This window comes from Hyla sarda, chromosome 3, assembly GCF_029499605.1.
Source record: "Hyla sarda isolate aHylSar1 chromosome 3, aHylSar1.hap1, whole genome shotgun sequence".
Taxonomy (NCBI): domain Eukaryota; kingdom Metazoa; phylum Chordata; class Amphibia; order Anura; family Hylidae; genus Hyla; species Hyla sarda.
Genome location: NC_079191.1, coordinates 280,035,821 through 280,055,498, shown reverse-complemented (window position 1 = coordinate 280,055,498; position 19,678 = coordinate 280,035,821). Strand labels below are relative to the sequence as shown.

The following is a 19,678-nucleotide window of genomic DNA, read 5'->3' as shown; positions in this document are numbered from 1 at the left end:
TTATCAAAATACAAATACAAGGCTGCATTGAAGAGCTAAACGAAAAATTCACAATAAAACTACATCGACATACATTTCTTGTAAGTTTGGGGATCCACTGCTAAATACTTTACATATTTCTTTGTATGATACTTTGTATTGTATCATTCTGCTGCAAGCTTGTTAAAGGGGTTATCCAGGAAAAACTTTTTTTTATATCAACTGGCTCCAGAAAGTTAAACAGATTTGTATATTACTTCTATTAAAAAATCTTAATCCTTTCAATAATTATCAGCTGCTGAAGTTGAGTTGCTGTTTTCTGTCTGGCAACAGTGCTCTCTGCTGACATCTCTGCTTGTCTCGGTAACTGTACAAAGTCTATGGGGATTTGCTTCTAAACTGGACAGTTCCTGAGACAGGTGTCATCAGAGAGCACTTAGACAGAAAAGAACAACTCAACTTCATCAGCTCATAAGTACTGAAAGGATTAAGATTTTTTATAGAAGTCAATTACAAATCTGTTTAACTTTCTGGAGCCAGTTGATATATAAAAAAAGTTTTTTTCCTGGATAACCCCTTTAAGACCCAGTAGAGAGTGCCAAGTTTACCCCACCAATCTTCAGATGAAGTTTCCTGCAGCAAAGAAGGTAGTTCAGTAACTTGATTTACTATACAGTGTCATTTGTATTTTTGTATGTACTGTAACTAGTAACGAGAACATGATTTATGCATACACGACAGTTGTGTTGTGAATGGGATAACCAGTGCTTTGCTAATCTGCAGGTAAACCTATTACACTATCTTAACCTTAGAGCAACCCCCAAGAGCACAACTAACTCTGCTTCATCTAAATCCCAATCCACAGGACTAGGAATAAATGTACATCGCTAGAGCAAAGGCCAAACATAACCACTATGTCATACATAAATACAGCGCCTTATATACTGCATTATATTGTTTTATATGACTAGGTAACATAGTGTTAATACTAGACTTTTAACTCTAAAGAGGAACCACCCAGGAAAGGATTTTCACATTGCCTAGGCACTGTGCTTTCCTTTCAGTGTACTTCAGTAAAGCCAGTGCTGCACCAACGAAAAGTATAAACTATAGGTAGGACCTTCTCCTGTGACATCTCTCGGGGGCCCTGAGAATCATAGCACACATCAAAATAGGCTTTCCAGGCACAGTGCCATGTGTAAGGCATTACACAGAAGTACAGGCCCGGGTGGTGCTGCTAAGGCTAGAACCATACAGTGTTACTCATTTCTGTCACAGCCTGTTACCAGTGTATTATTATGTACAAAGTCTACTCAAGTACACGGCTTTACGACTTACTCAGAGATAACTGTGAGGTGTAAAAATCTACAAATCTACAATCGACAACATACATACGCATGCAAATGTGTGTATATATCTATATATATATATATATTTTTATATATATATATATATATATATATATATATATATTACTCACATACACATTAACAGATCTTTCTTTTCTGCACAATGTAATGTTACCTGAGGACTCTAAGCAGCACAGCATACAATGAAATGGTTAATATCTAGCTTGGAAGTAGAGAGACTTACCCAAGGTCATGGAAAAGAGACGCTGAGTCTTCCAGCTCCCCACTTCAGATACAGGAAATTTCACTATAATGCAGATTTTATATCCGTCACTCCAGATAGGAAGGAATCAAAGCCTTTTCGCACAATTTGAGCTCATGGTCTGCCTTGTCGTTCTGCCCCCAGTGTGTCCACACATCCAGTGCCAGAAAGAAATGAATCGCTAATACCTGCATTTTCTTGCACTGCAATCTTGTGTCTCCAGCCATTCAATAAATGCAAAAGACTTGAAATTCTTGTTATTCATTCCCATGAGAGAGGAAAAAAAATCTAAACTGCAGCCGTGACTCCCATCAATCATAAGTCACTCACTGATACAGGGTGCAGGAGGAGACCTACTGATGTCAGCCAGTCACTAGAGAAAATACCCACTGATGACGCATATCCAGGCTTAAAAATAGCTACAGGGCCCCCACAGGGATTCTTCAACAGACACATTTAGATATGCTTACTAGAGCCATGCAGCTGTATGGAGGCAGTGCAGTGGGTGAGCTCCATAATCATCAACAGCAACAGAGATCTCAGCTTTTCTGCATTGTATACCCAGCGACAATATAGTAATACCCATAATAACACCCAAATACTACTACATACAGTGTGCTCTGCTGCATTTCACAAACAAATGCAACTTTTTTCATGCTCCAGAATTCTACTTATTTTTTGCCGTATAAGACGCTCCGGCATATAAGACGCACCCAATTTTAAAGGAGGAAAATCTAGAAAAAAAAAGATTCTGAACCAAATACAATGTAAAGTATAGGACAGTGATCTTCAACCTGCGGACCTCCAGATGTTGCAAAACTACAACTCCCAGCATGCCCGGACAGCCGTTGGCAGTCCGGGCATGCCGGGAGTTGTAGTTTTGCAACATCTGGAGGTCCGCAGGTTGAAGACCACTGGTATAGGAGGTAATACTCACGTGTTCCCGCCGCTCCTGTCACCGCTGCCCTGGATGTCGCCCTCCATCGCTGTCGCCGCATCCCCGGGGTGTCCCCGTCGCTCCGGAAACGTCTCTGCTGCCCAGGATCCTCGCTCTCCGTCGCCGCCATCACGTCACTACGCGCAACGACGTGATGACGACGAAGGAGAGCGCCAGCCATGCAGGGGATCCCGGCACGGAGCAGTCATTCGCCAATCGGACACCGAAGAGGCAGATAAGGTCCCTCCCGGTGTCCTGTAAGCTGTTCAGGATGCCGCAATTTCACCGCGGCGGTCCCGAACAGCCCGACTCAGCAGCCGGGTTAGTTTCACTTTCGCTTCAGACGCGGCGGTCAGCTTTGATCGCCGCATCTGAAGGGTTAATACAGGGCATCACCGCGATCGGTGATGTCCTGTATTAGCCGCGGGTCCCGGCCGTTGATGGCCGCAGGGACCGCCGCGATAGGACAGGGTTTCAATGTGTATTTGCCGTATAAGACGCACCAACTTTTCCCCCCCAGTTTTGGGGTAGAAAAAGTACGTCTTATAAGGCGAAAAATACGGTAATTAAATGAGTGTATACACATAAAGGTTATTTATTACAAAAGCATAAAGCATTGAACAATAAAGCAAAGCGCACTATAATCTTAGAAAAGGAAAATAATACGAATAAGAGCTGCAACGGCACAACAGCAATACAAAACATAGTCAAATGGTGTTACTTAGAAAGGCAAGAAGAAATCGAATTATGACAAGCATCGCTTAGGTCCAATGCCAGCCACATCTTACCACTAATAACTGACGAATGTGGACCTGCATTCATGTACTAAGGAAATGTATATACTGAAGTCATGTAAAGAGGAACTGTGGTCAGTCCAAAAAAAAAAGTACGTTTTTCAACAAATTTTGTAGCCACAGGAGACCTGATTCCAATGTAGTTTTTATTTACCTGCTACGCTTTCCTGTTCCCAAAATATAGTGGTTTTACTATTTTGGTGATTGTCAGTACTTTTCACAGAATAGTCAGATGGGCGGGATCTTTATTTCTAAAGGGGTGTGACTTCTAGGCCAAGTGGGTGTGATGAAGAGACTGAAGAAGCATGAATCATGTTCAGAGGATATGAGTATGAATCTCATAGGGCAGGATATTGTGGTTATAAATCCTCTTTAAATAACTCAATGAGGCAGCAATAAGCAAAATTCCACCCGCAGTATGTAAGTATACCAAAATACAGGCTTCTGGCTAAGTCTAAGGCTTTAAGGCTTTTCTAACATATAGCTGATACATAGCTGCCCTTCTATTACAGTTTCCCTCAGTCTTCATACATTTGCCTCTGCTAGAACATTTACTGTTAAAGTTACAGCAATGAACCCAATAATGGGCTGCAGTAACACCCAGACCAGAAGTGCATCACAGAAAAGGTGCAGAAAACATATTTTTATAGAACCTCTTGTAAGGCGGTTTACAGAAATCAATATGTGTCAGCAAGTAAGGCTGGAAAGTGTCAATGTCTACAGAATGAAGAGGGTTAAATGGAATGTTCCTACCCACTCAGCCCTGATAAGTACTGCAGGAGTTGATATACTCTCCCTATTATAACCTACTAACAGCAGCTTACTCTTTTAACATAGGTACTTTCAGGGTTACTACTCAAATAGGCCAACTCCTAGGGGCTATCCCTAACAGTTTTACCCTACCACCAACATATATTGTCACAACATTCATGGACTCATCAGGGGACTAGCTGTGTACAGACACTAACAACTACTATCTCAGTATGATACAGTATGATAGCTGCAGGCTATTGAGCAGTAATATAATGCAGTGGCTCCAAAAATAAAGCTTATGCTGTCTTTACTACACAGTTCATGGAGTAAAAAAAATACAAGACAGTCCGGCACTCCGATTCGGACGTGTGGCGGTGCTCTGGTTAACACAGTAATGCAATCATCATAACCAAGCCGAGGCAAAGAAGGGCCGGCAACTCACCAAATTCACGTCTTCCAACTTCTTTATAAGATGTAATACTCACATAAATTCATAGGGAGGGGACATACACAGGGGGGACACAAGAGGCAACAAGCTCCGTATGGCTGGATGAAGTACTGAATAGTGCGAAACGGAGCTTAATTCATAGGGACAGTAATTAACATTAACACAGTAATGCAATCATCATAACCAAGCCGAGGCAAAGAAGGACCGGCAACTCACCAAATTCACGTCTTCCAACTTCTTTATTAGATGTAATACTCACATAAATTCATAGGGAGGGGACATACACAGGGGGGATACCAAGAGGCGACAAGCTCCATTTCGCACTATTTAGTGCTTCATCCGGCCGTATGGCCGGATGAAGCACTGAATAGTGCAAAACGGGGCTTGTCGCCTCTTGGTATCCCCCCCTGTGTATATCCCTTCCCTATGAATTTATGTGAATATTACATCTAATAAAGAAGTCGGAAGACGTGAATTTGGTGAGTTGACGGTCCTTCTTTGCCTCTGCTTGGTTATGCTGTCTTCACTACTATTACTATGACTCCATGTCATGCAGGGGGATAAATAACTTTAGACGTAGTGAGAAACACCTATAAATGTTCACGTAAAAAAAAGTCTATCACAGTCTTCTTTTTTATATTGATATCTTTAATAGACAAATCAGAATAGAACGATTAAAGTAGACCTATCAGCAGGTGTTTAGGTTATGAATTAAGGGCATGGCTGTATAGGGTTTTTGACCCTGAATCTGTAGATACCTCTCATTAGTTAATTGACCCCTCCGGCCCACTGATTAGAGGAGGTGACAAGTGCACAGGTGGGTGACTAACTGGTGAAGGGGCTGCACTGTGCTGAGCTCTAGTAGTTTAGAGGAACGTAGACTCCACAACACAATTTGCAAATTTTCTTAAACTCGCCACTGGAGGGGTCAATTAATCTAATGAGAGGTGCGTATGGATTCGGGGTCAAAAGCCCTATACAGCCTTACCCTTACCTCATACCCTAAAAACCTGCTGACATGTCTGCTTTTAATCATTTCTGTGAGACAGAAAGCTGAGTTGAGAATCAGAAAAACTGGTATCTCTATCGGTTTGTGACAGCAGGAATCAGATTACAATCTCTTTCACGAGTCCTGTCACAACATCCCTCGATATGTCTAAGTACTATGTTAGCCAGTAGATTGAAATTAGTTGACCTCAGTAGCTGACACCTTTTAATGGCTAACTGAAAAGATGATGGCACACAGCAAGTTTTGGAGACTACCTGGGTCTCTTCATCAGGAATATTATAACACAAAATCTGGAGACTGACATATTGACACACAAAAGAACATAGGAATAGGAGAGGTCAGTTTTATTGCCAATAGTTGGAGCCCAGCCAATGTGATACTGATGGCCTAGCCTAAGGATGCACCACCAATATTATGATCCTGAAACACCCCTTTAACTAAGAGATCAAGAAACACAGGCAGTTGGCCCTGTTAACGTAATTAAATTGTAAAACACCAAAATAAATATATATGTATATTTGAAAAATTTGAAACAAAAAAAATAGATGAGCTGAAGAGAAATCAAGAATAGCAAGCTATTCTAGTTTCCCTGCTGCAAGCACACAATTTTTGGCTCATGGGACTTGTGCAAAGCAGCACCTTGCCTAGGTAACATAACAGAAATATAAACAATACAACTCCTTTTACCTCTAAGTCAAGTGACAATACTGCATGTTCATTTACCTATATTTGACACAATATCTATTATAAAACAAAAAAGGACATTCCTTAATCGAAATGGGGGGTAGTGGTCATGGTAAATATAAATTGCATGTCTCTCTTGAGTGTTTGGTATATATTTAGGCAAAAAAGTAATTTTTCAAATATACTATTACATAAAGGGGCATTTCAAGAACATCAAGACCGTGCCAGTAGGGCTGGGCGGTATGGCCAAATATGTGTATCGCTGTATTTTTGTAATTTATGGCGGTTCCACGGTATATAACGGTATTCCCCTCCCCCTCCTCCTCTCCCAAAATTAATTATTAGCCCAGCGCTGCACTGTCCCCATTGGGGTACTACTCATGTCACCCGCAAGTGCTGCTCTGCTCGCCCTCCTGTTTGTTGTGTTCGCCGGCGCTGACACTCTATACCGTGCGGTATCCCTATGCTGTATCCCTATGCCCGGGCTGCAAAAGGTAAACAAAATAAACTAACGCATGTTCCGACGTCGGCCTAACGCTGGGGACGTGAACGTCGGCAGCCGGCAGCCTATCACCGGCCGCAGCGATGTTCCGCCTCGGCCGGTGATAGGCTGAGCCCACTGTCATGTAAGAACCTATCACCGGCAGAGGCGGAAAAACGCTGCGACCGGTGATAGACTGACAGCTGTCCGACGTTCCATTCCCTGGGAAGCAAGTCCGGACCGACAGGGAAGGTGAGTTAAAGTTTATTTTGTTTACCTTTTGCAGCCCGGGCATAGGGATACAGCATAGAGCAGACCTCCAGATGTTGCAAAACTACAACTCCCAGCATGCCCGGACAGCCGTTGGCTGTCCGAGCATGCTGGGAGTTGTAGTTTTTCAACACCTGGAGGTTGAAGACCACTGGTATAGAGTGTCAGCGCCGGCGGCAACAACAAACAGGAGGACCAGGAGGGCAGCGCTTGCGGGTGACATATGTGAGTAGTAGCGCTGGGCTGATAATTAATTGGGGGGGGGGGCAGAACAGCGCTCGTGGGTCACATATTATTAGTTTCTCAATGGGGACAGCGCAGTGCTGGGCTGATAATTCATTCCCGAGGGGGAGGGGCCAAACCGGTATTGCGGTATGGGTTAAAATTCATATCGTGCAGCACAAAAATTTCGGTATTCGGTATGAACCGGTATACCGCCCAGCCCTACGTGCCAGTCTAAAGATGCCCTGTTACCCAATGCCAGGTTTACGCCTCTCCATGAATCCAACAAGCCTGTCCGCTAATGCTTAAATGTCAAAAGTACACTGCCATAAATCTGGTAAGCAGGGGTCGGCTACACCTCTTTGCACAAAGGCATCCCCTTTTTGTCAAGCCATTCCCATTTAGTGAGCGCTATTGAATACTGCAAATATACACACAACAGCTGGAACTTGTGCAAAAGTTGTGTAAATATTTCCTGTTTTCATTACTTATAAAAAAAATTGTTGCACATGGTAAATACCGCCTTACTAAGGGGGAGAATTATCAAAACCTGTCCAGAGGAAAAGTTGCCCAGTTGCCCCTAGCAACCAATCAGATCGCTTCTTTCATTTTACAGAGGCCTTGTTAAAAATGAAAGAAGTGAGCTGATTGGTTGCTATGGGCAACTGGGCAACTTTTCCTCTGCACAGGTTTTGATAAATCTCCCCCTTAGGGCGAGATTTATCAAAACCTGTCCAGAGGAAAAGCTGCCTGGTTGCCCATAGCAACCAATCAGCTCACTCCTTTCATTTTTATGAAGGCCTGTGAAAAATGAAAGAAGCGATCTGATTGGTTACTATGGACAACCAGGCAGCCTTTCCTCTGGACAGGTTTTGATAAATCTCCCCCTTAGTGTCTAAAGCTTCTATGACAACATGCGTTTCTTCACGGTTAAAGACTACAAACAAATTTCATGAAGTAAAATTGTAGTCAGCTAGAAATAGAAATCAGATAAAATGATATATCAGTGAAGGATCAGGCTCCCCGGGGTTAACTCGCTGCCTGATATTTGTTGTCTGTTACCCTGGAGACATAGGTGTACATAGAAGATGTATGCATAAAACATTAGGATATAATAATTCAACATTAATGATATTATTTTGGCTGCTTTGGAGTAATAAAAAAAAAGCATTGTGCAGGTGTATACACCCATCTGAAAACATACCAGCTATATATCATATATGGATGAATATGCATTTTACAATCAAAAGCACAATATAGTATCCAACCTAAAAAAAACTCTAAATGATAAATTAACCTGGAGAGCATTATACCGATAATATCAATTGTTAAAGGGTACCTCTCATCAAATAAACTTTTGATATATTTTAGATTAATGAATGTTGAATAACTTTCCAATAGCAAGTTAATGAAAAATAGGCTTCTTTCTATTGTATTTTTCCCGATCAGTCCTGTCAGCAAGCATTTCTGACTCATGCTGGAGTCCTAAACACTCAGAGCTGCCAGCCTGCTTTGTTCACAGCCAAACAGGCTGTGAACAAAGCAGGCTGGCAGCTGAGTGTTCTCCTTTGTGAACAAAGCAGACTGGCAGCTCGTAGTGTTTAGGACTCCAGCATGAGTCTGAAATGCTTGCTGCCAGGACTGGTAGGGAGACCCCTAGTGGTCATTTCTTCAAAGTGGAAAATTAAATAGAAAGAAGCATATTTTTTAATAACATGCAATTGTAAAGTTATTCTGCATACATTAATCTATAATATATCAAAAGTTTTTTTGATGAGAGGTACCCTTTAAGAAAGGCGCAAACAAGGCAAAATTATTTGGAAAATGTGTGCCATGCCAAATTTTCAACCAAACTGGTGCTAAGTGCCCACAAAAACTGCTAATTCAGTTTTGAATACCCAAGTACGCTTATATACCTCTACTCAGATTTTTTGATACATAGCCACATGGGACCTTGTGATAAATAGAGTCTTCACTGAAAGCAAGTAAGTGTAGCATAAACAGTATAGTATTATGGACCATGGAATTATGCAATTACATAAAAAGTACTAAAAAATCTATTACTTGGGCTTCATTCACATCACAATTGGGGCATACGGCAGCTAGATCCAGCGGGAGAATTTGAAAATGGGCTGCTGCCATATCCCCACTGTACCTAAGTCATATTCTATTGATTTCACTAAGGCTGCATTCACATCTCGATTTTGCAATACGGGTACCGTATCCCCTTTCTGTACAAAAAACGTATGCCTCCAATCCGGACCAAAACTTATGCAACCGTATATGCATCCTAACGTTTTAAAACCGCATACGGTATAATACGGTATATATACGTTTTGATACGTTTTCCTTGGAAAAAAAACGGTTTTATGTTTGTCAACATTTTAAATAAAGTTATTTTTTTTTTATTGAATTTCCCCCAAACCCCCCCCCCCCCAAAGAAAAATGAAAAACCGCATTGTGCAAACTGGATGTAACCGTATGCACATACGGTTCAATACGGTTTCCATAGAACTCCATTTTAAAATAACCGTATACGGCTTGTATCCGGTTTTTCACAGGGACACAAAACCGTAGTAGACTACGGTTTTGTGTACGGCTAAAAACCGTATAAACCCGTAAATGATGCAAAACATACACAACCTGATGCTACAGTTGGCATACGGTTTACAATGAAAAGTCTATATATACGGTTTGCAATACGGTTCGATACTGTTTTTTCAATGAAACCGGATACGGGAACCGTATTGCAAAAACGAGATGTGAATGCAGCCTAAGCCGGACAGAGTCAGCTAGTGACTCCGGTTCTTTTAATTTTCAGATCATTTTTCTTGACTGGAAACCGCGACCTGCTGTGGTTTTCAGTTTGGCATCAAAAACGGATATGGTCCAAAAATGACCCAATTGGAGTCACTAGTTGTTGTTGTATCCCTGCCGTACCCCATTCATATCAATTAACAGAACAGAGTAAGCTAGTGACTGCAGATGGGTAATTTTCGGACGCTATAGTTTATTTTCCGAAACGAAAACCGCAGTCTGCTACAGGTGTAAATCCGGGAACAAAAACAGATCCAGTCAATAAATGATCTGACCGAGTCACTAGCTGACTCTGGCTCACTAAAATGGATGGGGTAGGGCGCGGGTCCGGCAGGGTTACAGAAGAAGTTGGTTTTCAAATTCTCCCGCCGAATTTGGCAGTCATATGGCCCAAACGTGATGTGAATGCATCCTTAGATGAGATTTACTGGATATTTTCTTCTCTGCTCGGTATAAGCAGTGATCTGCAATGCATAATAATCCCGCTGTATTTGGAGTCATCATTTCTTCTGTGGTTTTTCCTTATTTTTATTTCTTAGCCCAAATCCTCAGAATAAGGTGACTTGGAGGGCTACCCTCTGTTGATAAATAGACTATGACAGTGTGATCTTTCATTTTCAGGTTTATTAGGAATTACCCCTCCTTCCGATTACACTGAATGAGAGGACACAGTGATTCTTGTTTCAGTGTTGAAAGGCGGCACACAGAGTTCTAAAAAAAAAAAGATACACCAAAATGGCTGCATTGCAGAATCTTAGTCCTACATCAATAAACCAAATTTATATGTCTCACTATCTCCGCTGTATAACGATTGCACAAGGTTTCAAGATAAAACAAACACATCCATAAATCCAGCTAGTTATATGGGCAGGAAGGAGCCTGTGCCCATGAGGCCACAGACAAACAGTGTTTTTGCTTTTCTTGTCTCGCTAAAAATACAAGTGCTAATTATTTTTAGCTTCAGGACCAAGAAATACATTCACATTTCTGTCTGTTGCACATGTTCTGTCAGTCTGCTGCGGCACTTGTCATAGCTGTCCTCAGGCACCCCTACTCATATCAGTACTATGCTGAACTGAAGATGTCTGCGGCTGAATTCAGCAGTGGCTTACCAATATTGTGTCTACTAGGATTAGGATGATGTTATGTGTATCAACATGCAAGGCAGGGAACGGTGGTATTATGTCTCTTCTTTCATACAGATATGCACTGTATGAAGGCTAATGCCATGAAAACTGTTCCATAGATTAGGGCTACTTTCACACTGCGGCCCTCATTTACTATTGCAAACCCGACATGTTTTGTTGGGTCGTGCGCCAGTTTCGGGCGTATTGCGCCTGAAATTCTGTCTGCGCCAGAATATGCACCTGAAATTCTGTCTGCGCCAGAATATGCACCTGAAATTCTGTCTGCGCCTGAATTTGTGCCTGAAATTCTGTCTGCGCCTGAACTTGCGCCTGAAATTGCGCCTGAATTGAAAAAACCCCAACTAACTCTCCATTTTGCTAAGAAAACCCGAAAAAGAGGCGTGACCATGGGGAAAATGGGGCGTGGTCACAGAAAAGGGGCGTATTCCCGACATTTTCACAAAATTCCAACATATTTACTAAAGTTTCCACGAAAATGTGGTGGATTTCAGCTGAGGAAAACCCTACAGGTCAGAGCATGTAAAAAAAGCAAAATGTAGGGAAAGTGGAAACTGTAGGGAAATCTTAGTAAATACCATGGAAAATAAATTGTAGGGAATTAAAACCCACAAAGAAACCTACGGAACACTCTTAGTAAATGAGGGCCTGTGTTTTGCAATGTACACTGGAGGTATATGTTAGGTGGATTCCATGAGGTGTATCTCTGACTGATGCCACTGTACAGGAATTCAGTGGCATCTGCCATCCATTGGCTTCCACTTTAAAAAAAAATGTGTACCACACTGTATAAAGGTTTTCTTTAACATGATGTCTTTGTATGGAATAGCACCGAATTTTGGCCTATGTTCTGTGAATAGGGCCAATGGATATATTTGACCTATGTATAAGGAGCTTTTCTGGCATATAAGGCAAACATATGGGAAGGCCCAAAAGATTCAATTAGCCAAAGTCATTTTTCACATAGGCCTTTATTAAAAAATGTTGCTCAGTTTATCTCCTGCAGGAGACCCGTTTCTAGCTACTTGTTTTAGATTTTGGTAAAAATGTTAAAACCTTTTAACTGTGAGTGATCAGATATAGGGTTTCTAAGCAGTGGCGTACCAAGGGGGGGGCGGGGGGTGCGGCCCGCCCCGGGTGCCACTCTCAAGGGGGGTGCCAGGGGCGGACTGACCCGCCGCCGCCGCTGCTGAGGTCCGGGACACTCGTCCCAGATCCCCAGCAGACAGCGCTACATTCTCCTGTATGCGCGATACACGCACATACAGGAGAAGGCGTCCCCTCTGTGTGAGCCGCATCTGCATCTACACAGAGGAGACGTGACCTCCGCCCCCACGCAGCACGCAGTACAGGCGCCGGTGACGTCACTCATCAGCGCCTGTACTGTGGAGGGGAGAAGACGCGGCCCTGCAGCTGAGGAGATCGCTGCGTGGGATATCAGGTGAGCATCCTTTTTTATTTTTATTTTTTGCTCTACATTTACCTATGGGGAAGGGGGGGGGGTTACTCTACATATACCTAGAGGGAGGGGGGGTGTTCGGCATTTACCTATAGGGAAGGGGGGGGAGAGGGGGGGGTGCTCTGCATTTACCTATAGGGAAGGGGGGGAGAGGGAGGGGGGTGCTCTGCATTTACCTATAGGGAAGGGGGGAGAGGGAGGGGGGTGCTCTGCATTTAACCTATAGGGAAGGGGGGAGAGGGAGGGGGGGTGCTCTGCATTTACCTATATGGAAGGGGGAGAGAGGGGGGTGCTCTGCATTTACCTATAGGGAAAGGGGGGGGGTGCTCTGCATTTACCTATAGGGAGGGGGGAGAGGGAGGGGGGTGCTCTGCATTTACCTATAGGGAAGGGGGGAGAGGGAGGGGGGGTGCTCTGCATTTACCTATAGGGAAGGGGGGAGAGGGAGGGGGTGCTCTGCATTTACCTATAGGGAAGGGGGAGAGAGGGGGGGTGCTCTGCATTTACCTATAGGGAAGGGGGGGGTGCTCTGCATTTACCTATAGGGAAGGGGGGAGAGGGAGGGGGGGTGCTCTGCATTTACCTATAGGGAAGGGGGGAGAGGGAGGGGGTGCTCTGCATTTACCTATAGGGAAGGGGGAGAGAGGGGGGGTGCTCTGCATTTACCTATAGGGAAGGGGGGGGTGCTCTGCATTTACCTATAGGGAAGGGGGGGGGTGCTCTGCATTTACCTATAGGGAAGGGGAGGAGAGGGAGGGGGGGTGCTCTGCATTTAACTATAGGGAAGGGGGGGGGAGAGGGGGGGTGCTCTGCATTTACCTATAGGGAAGGGGGAGAGAGGAGGGGGGTGCTCTGCATTTACCTATAGGGAAGGGGGGGTGCTCTGCATTTACCTATAGGGAAGGGGGGGAGAGGGGGGTCCTCTGCATTTACCTATAGGGAAGGGGGGGGAGGGAGGGGGGGTGCTCTGCATTTACCTATAGGGAAGGGGGGGAGAGGGATGGGGGGTTGCTCTGCATTTACCTATAGGGAAGGGGGGGAGGGGGGGTGCTCTGCATATACCTCTAGGTAAGGGGGGGAGAGGGGGGGTGCTCTGCATATACCTAGGGCTGGGTGGTATGACCATATATGTGTATCACAGTATTCTTTTAACTTACGGTGGTTCCACGGTATATAACGGTATTCCCCCCCCCCCCCCCAAATCATGTGACCCGCCAGCACTGTTCTGCTCCCCCCAATTAATGATCAGCCCAGAGGGGTACTACTCACATATGTCAAGCACTGCCCTCCTCCTCTTTGTTGGGGGCCGCCGGCGATGGACCTCACTGTACTCCAGTGGTCTCCAACCTGCGGACCTCCAGTTGTTGCAAAACTACAACTCCCAGCATGCCCGGACAGCCAACGGCTGTCCGGGCATGCTGGGAGTTGTAGTTTTGCAACAGCTGGAGGTCCGCAGGTTTGAGACCACTGCTGTACGCTGTATACGGCTTCATACATGACAGTGGGCTCAGCCTATCACTGGCAGGGGCGGGGCATCGCTCTGGCCGGTGATAGGCTGACGGCTGTCCGGCGTTCCCATCCCCAGCGATGTGGGTGAGTTAAAAGTTTATTTTCTGTATCTTTTGCAGCCCGGGCATAGGTATACAGCGTACAGCAGTACGCGGACCTCCAGCTGTTCCAAAACTACAACTCCCAGTATGCCCAGACAGCCGTTGCAACAACTGGAGGTCCGCAGGGTGGAGACCACTGGCTTACAGAGAGTTCCATCGCCGTCCGGGCATGCTGGGAGTTGTAGTTTTGCAACATCTGGAGGTCTGCAGTTTGGAGACCACTGGCGTACAGTATAGAGTTCCAGCGCCCGGCGGCCCCCAACAAAGAGGAGGAGGGCAGTGCTTGACATATGTGAGTAGTACCCAGCTGGGCTGATCATTAATTGGGGGGAGCAGAACAGTGCTGGCGGGCAACATAGGAATAGTTCCCCGATGTGGGGACAGTGCTGTGCTAGGCTGATATTATATTCCCAAGGGGGAGGTGCCCAACCGGAACTGTGGTATGGGGGAAAATCCATATTGTGCAGCCCAAAAAATTTGGTATTCGGTATGAACCGGTATACCGCCCAGCCCTAGATATACCTATGGGAAAGAGGGGGGGGGGGGGGTTGTAGCTCTGCATATACCTATGGGAAAGAGGGGGGGGGTGTAACTCTGCATATACCTATGGGAAAGAGGGGGGGTGTAACTCTGTATATACCTATGGGAAAGAGGGGGTTACCTGGCTACCTACCTACCTGCCCTTTTACTGTGCAGGACACCAAGGAGGGCATTACTACAGTTTGTGGGCCTATAGATGGGAAGATTGTGTAGAGGAGGGGAGGGCACTGAGTATAAGTCTGACATGTTTTTCCTGCAGATGTTAAGAGATCCACATGGCGGTCTTATCCAGACGGAGAAGAAAAGGAAAGAGGACGCCGCTGATCAGAAAAGACGTAATTGTGAGTCCCAAAATATAACTGCAATCCTTTATATGGTATACACATCCTGTGTACAACTGTTATCTACCGCCATATGGTCCTGTATATAATCACTTACGGTATTATCCAGTTATTGTGTGGTGGTATATATTTACTCCTTGTATACCAGTATTATTGGTCATAGAAATTTACCTACGCTAAAGTGTTTCTTACATATATAAATTTTAGTTTATTGTGTGTGGGATTTGGGTGGAATAGGAGTGTGGCAGAAGATTGACGAGCTGCAGGGGCCCTTGCTTTTTTTTTTTGGTCCGGGGGCCCCGAGTGTTGTCAGTCCGCTCCTGGGGGGAGGGGAGGGAGGGGGTGTAATTAAGGGGGGGTGTGTGTGGGGGGGTGCCAAACAAAGGGTCCGCCCCGGGTGCCAAATGCTCTAGGTACGCCCCTGTTTCTAAGGGAAAAAATATATACAGTGACCCCCCCGACCTACGATGGCCCCGACATACGATAATTTCAAGAGGCCATCGCATTTCTCTGAGAGGCCATCGCATGTTGAAGGCAGCATCAACATACGATGCTTTTGTATGTCGGGGCCATTGCATAAACGGCTATCCGGCAGCGCAGACAGCTTCAGCTACCACCGGATAGCCGTTTACGGTGCCAGGTGTGGTCCGGTGATGATCACTTACCTGTCCTCGGGGCTCCGGCACATCCTCTTCGGGATCCTCTGCATCGTCGGCGTTCTCCATCGACGTCATCACGTCGTTGCGCACGCCGTCCCGTGATCCAATAGGAGCGGCGTGCGTAGCGAAGTGATGGCGGCTACGGAGAGCGCGGATGCCGGGGAAGCAGAGGCCTTGACGGAGTGTCAGGGACACCCCGGGGACGCAGCGACATCCAGTGACGAGCGGTGACGGTCCGGAGCGGCGGGGACAGGTGAGTACAACTTCCTCTAAGAGTGGTCTACAACCTGCGGACCTCCAGATGTTGCAAACATACAACATCCAGCATGCCCGGACAGCCAACGGCTGTCCGGGCATGCTGTGTGTTGTAGTTTTGCAGCATCTGAGGTCCGCAGGTTGTAGACCACTGTCCTATACTTTACATTGCACGGATCCCTCAACATGCGATGGTTTCAGCAAAGGATGGTCCGTTTGGAACGGATTACCATCGTATGTTGAGGGACCACTGTAATCTATAAAAACATGTGCCCCATGATCCTCATACACTCCATTCCCTACAAAACTAGCAGGACTTTTCCTTCTCTTGTTTCTCTTTAGTCAGTTGATGTTGTTAGCAAGCTGAGGTTTCTGTAAGTGACCCAGGTGACATGCAGTGGAAGAGCATCCTTGTCTGAGGAACACTAGCTCCCTTGTCTCCTCTTACAGAGGTACTTCTGTCCCTCTGTATTTCGAGGAGCTGGAGAGTTATGGCAGGGTGATAAAGTTATTACGGTAGAAGTCAACAGGGAAGATTTTGGTTGATTTTACACCTAGGTCTCCAAGTCTTTCCATGTTTTATGCCTGTAATCGCTACTTTGTGCTCTTTTCTTTCCAGAAATATGTGGTCAGAAAAACCTAACTTGTCTGAAAAACAGCTGTTCATATATTTATATCACTGAATATATATTTAGATTTCAGCCGAACTGTTAATCCAATCCATGTAAAATGAGTGGGAATGTAATACAATAATCACTTTCAGGAAATATCCCCCATTCGTCTTACTTTGCAGAGAGTACATAAAGGGTAAGTCCTAAAAGACTCATTCTGATAGTCTCTATGGTCACAGTGAATTAACAAATCATGTAACATTATAAATCTTCTCAATTTTAGTTTACTACTCTGTAATATACAATAATTCTTCCCTTAAAGGAGTTTTTCAGGGAAAGATATTTGATGGCCTATCCACAGAATACGCTTACAATGGCTGATCGGTAGAACTGTGGCACCCCCCATGTAAACAATGTGTGAACCTAGAAGCCTCAGCACCATATTTTGTTTAGTGGTGGCACTAGGTTTATGTAGCTCAGCTCCCATTCACTTCATGGGGAGCTGCATTGCAATAACCCCACACAGCCACTACACAGTTTGCAAAGCCAAGGCTTACAGCTTTGAACATTGTTTGGAGGCCCAAAGGCATATCTGCCCCAAAAGAGACCAGTATTACAACTGGCACATGGGGCCCTGTTGCAGATTTGGCATTGAGGCCTAGAAGCTACAAGCTACCAGAAACAGACATCCGTTAACTCCATGCACTAACTTCCTGGTGAGCCTGTGATAGGCTTATGTTTATACACCGCAGCCAATCTGAGGAGGCAGAGCTGCAGGGGGAGGAGACAGCAGCAGCCCGAACCAATAATGACACAGGAGGTGTTTCTTAGACTACTTCAGAATACATATGGGCACTACTGTTTAACCTCATTAGGACGCAGGGCGTACCTGTACGCCCAGTGCCAGGTCCCAGTATATAACGCGGGGTCACGCCGTGACCCAGCATCATACCAGGTTGGTCCCAACGGCTAATGACAGCCAGGACCCTGGGCTAATAGCATGTGGCACCGATCGTTGTGCCACGCGCTATTAACCCTTTAAATGTGGTGTTCAAATTTGATTGCCACATCTAAAATGAAAGTACAAGCTTCCCGGCAGCTCAGTCTGATCGGGAACATCGCAGTGAAATAGCGATGTCCCGATCAGCTAGAACGCGAGTGGAGGTTCCCTTACTTGCCTCCGTCACATCCGATCGGCGATTCATTGCTCCAAGCCTGAAATCCAGGCTTGAGCAATCCACTGCCAATAACACAGATCTTTGCCGTGTCATTGCCGTGTCATTCTGTGTATGAGATCGGTAAGTGCAGTGTAATAGCGACTGGGGGGGGGGGCTATAACACTGTAAATAAAAATAAACATATGTGGTATCGCCGCATGCGGAAATGTCCGAACTATAAAAATATATCATTGATTAAACCGCACGATCAATGGTGTAAGCGCAAAAAAAATTCCAAAGTCCAAAATAGCGCATTTTTGGTCACTTTTTATATCATGAAAAAATGTATAAAAAGTGATCAATATAAAAATGGTATCGATAAAAATTTCAGATCACGGTGCAAAAAATGAGCCCTCATACTGGCCCATAATAAAATAAAATAAAAAATTATAGGGGTCAGAAGATGACAATTTTAAACGTATACATTTTCCTGCATGTAGTTATGATTTTTTTTTTAGAAGTAATACAAAATCAAACCTATATAAGTAGGGTATCATTTTAATCGTATGGACCTACAGAATAAAGTTAAGATGTCATTTTTACCGAAAATTGCACTGCGTAGAAAAGGAAGCCCCCAAAAGTTACAAAATGGCATTTTTTCCTTCAATTTTGTCACACAATGAATTTTTTTCCCGCTTCGCTGTGGATATTTTGGTAACGACTAATGTAATGACTAATGATATTTTGGTAGTGACTAATGTCACTACAAAGCAGAATTGGTGGCACAAAAAATAAGCTATAATATGGAATTTTAGGTGCAAAATTTTAAGCGTTATGATTTCTAGAAGGTGATGAAGAAAAAAAATGTTATGCAAAAAACGGAAAAACCTTGCGTCCTTAAGGGGTTAATAGATCTGGTGACATCAGAATGAACTATGGGTAGACACTCAGCTAGTAAGGATAGTGCAGAATTATGAATGTTGCTCTTAGCTTTGATACCACAGGTAACTTATGTAAACTGGTATCCAATGGTGGATTTATGCTTTAAATATGTAATAGTAGCTAGGAATGTATTTAAAAAATGAAACAGAGATGGCTCCATAAATAGAAGTCATAACAAATGACAAGAAACAGCAACAGCATCTTAAATCTTTTATGTGCAATGTTTTAGAATGTGAGAACAGCAGCGCAGCATAATCTGGTTCAGTAAATAAGAAGTCAATTAAAATTGATGAAAACACATAGGTAATACAAAATATATAAAGCATATACAGTAGCATACACATATGTATTGTACAGGCATTCCCAAATCTACACAGCTCTAACATATTCAGACCAAGGCAAAAAACATTACAGAAAAGTGCACTGGCATGAACAATTTGCTGGTGGCCATTATACTTTACCGAAAGGGCACAACAAACTATCATTTCCCATCCATTCATTTGTATTTTTCAATGCAATCTCCCTTCTAGTTTCCATGGAGCTAAAGTGCTTATGTTGTATGCCAGCAAGGGAACCAATGTGAAAGCCCTTACTTGCAAGCTTGACATTGTGTCCACATAAATGCAGCCTGATTAGCCTTTGCTAACCATGCTAAATATAAATAGATATATAGATATGGAGAAACATTGTAAATATATATATATATATATATATATATATATATATATATATGTATATATATATATATATATATATATATTATCATCTGCACTGGAGATATAAATGTCTTTATTAAACAGATCATATTACAGTTATAGGCCCTATTTAGACCATGTGTGAGGCAAGAATCAGATGCACATTTTCTTACTGAAAAAATACCATGAAACTATAGACAACCTGTATATCCCTGTTGGGAACTATTTTCTTCCGACAGGTCCAAACATATGGGGGCAG

General features: G+C 44.0%; 1 protein-coding gene across 9 annotated transcripts in view; it reads right to left on the bottom strand.

The window, feature by feature from the left end:
• The window catches only part of HIVEP2 (HIVEP zinc finger 2), a 217,394-nt gene that overhangs the window by 133,299 nt on the left and 64,417 nt on the right, over window positions 1-19,678 (bottom strand). The window contains exon 1 of one of the 9 annotated variants that reach the window (XM_056566747.1): window positions 1,573-1,956. The exons of the other annotated variants lie outside the window; for them this stretch is intronic. The gene's annotated coding sequence lies outside the window, so the exon portion shown is untranslated. Of the gene's footprint in view, window positions 1-1,572; window positions 1,957-19,678 lie in introns of those variants that run through there. 9 annotated transcript variants of the gene reach the window in all.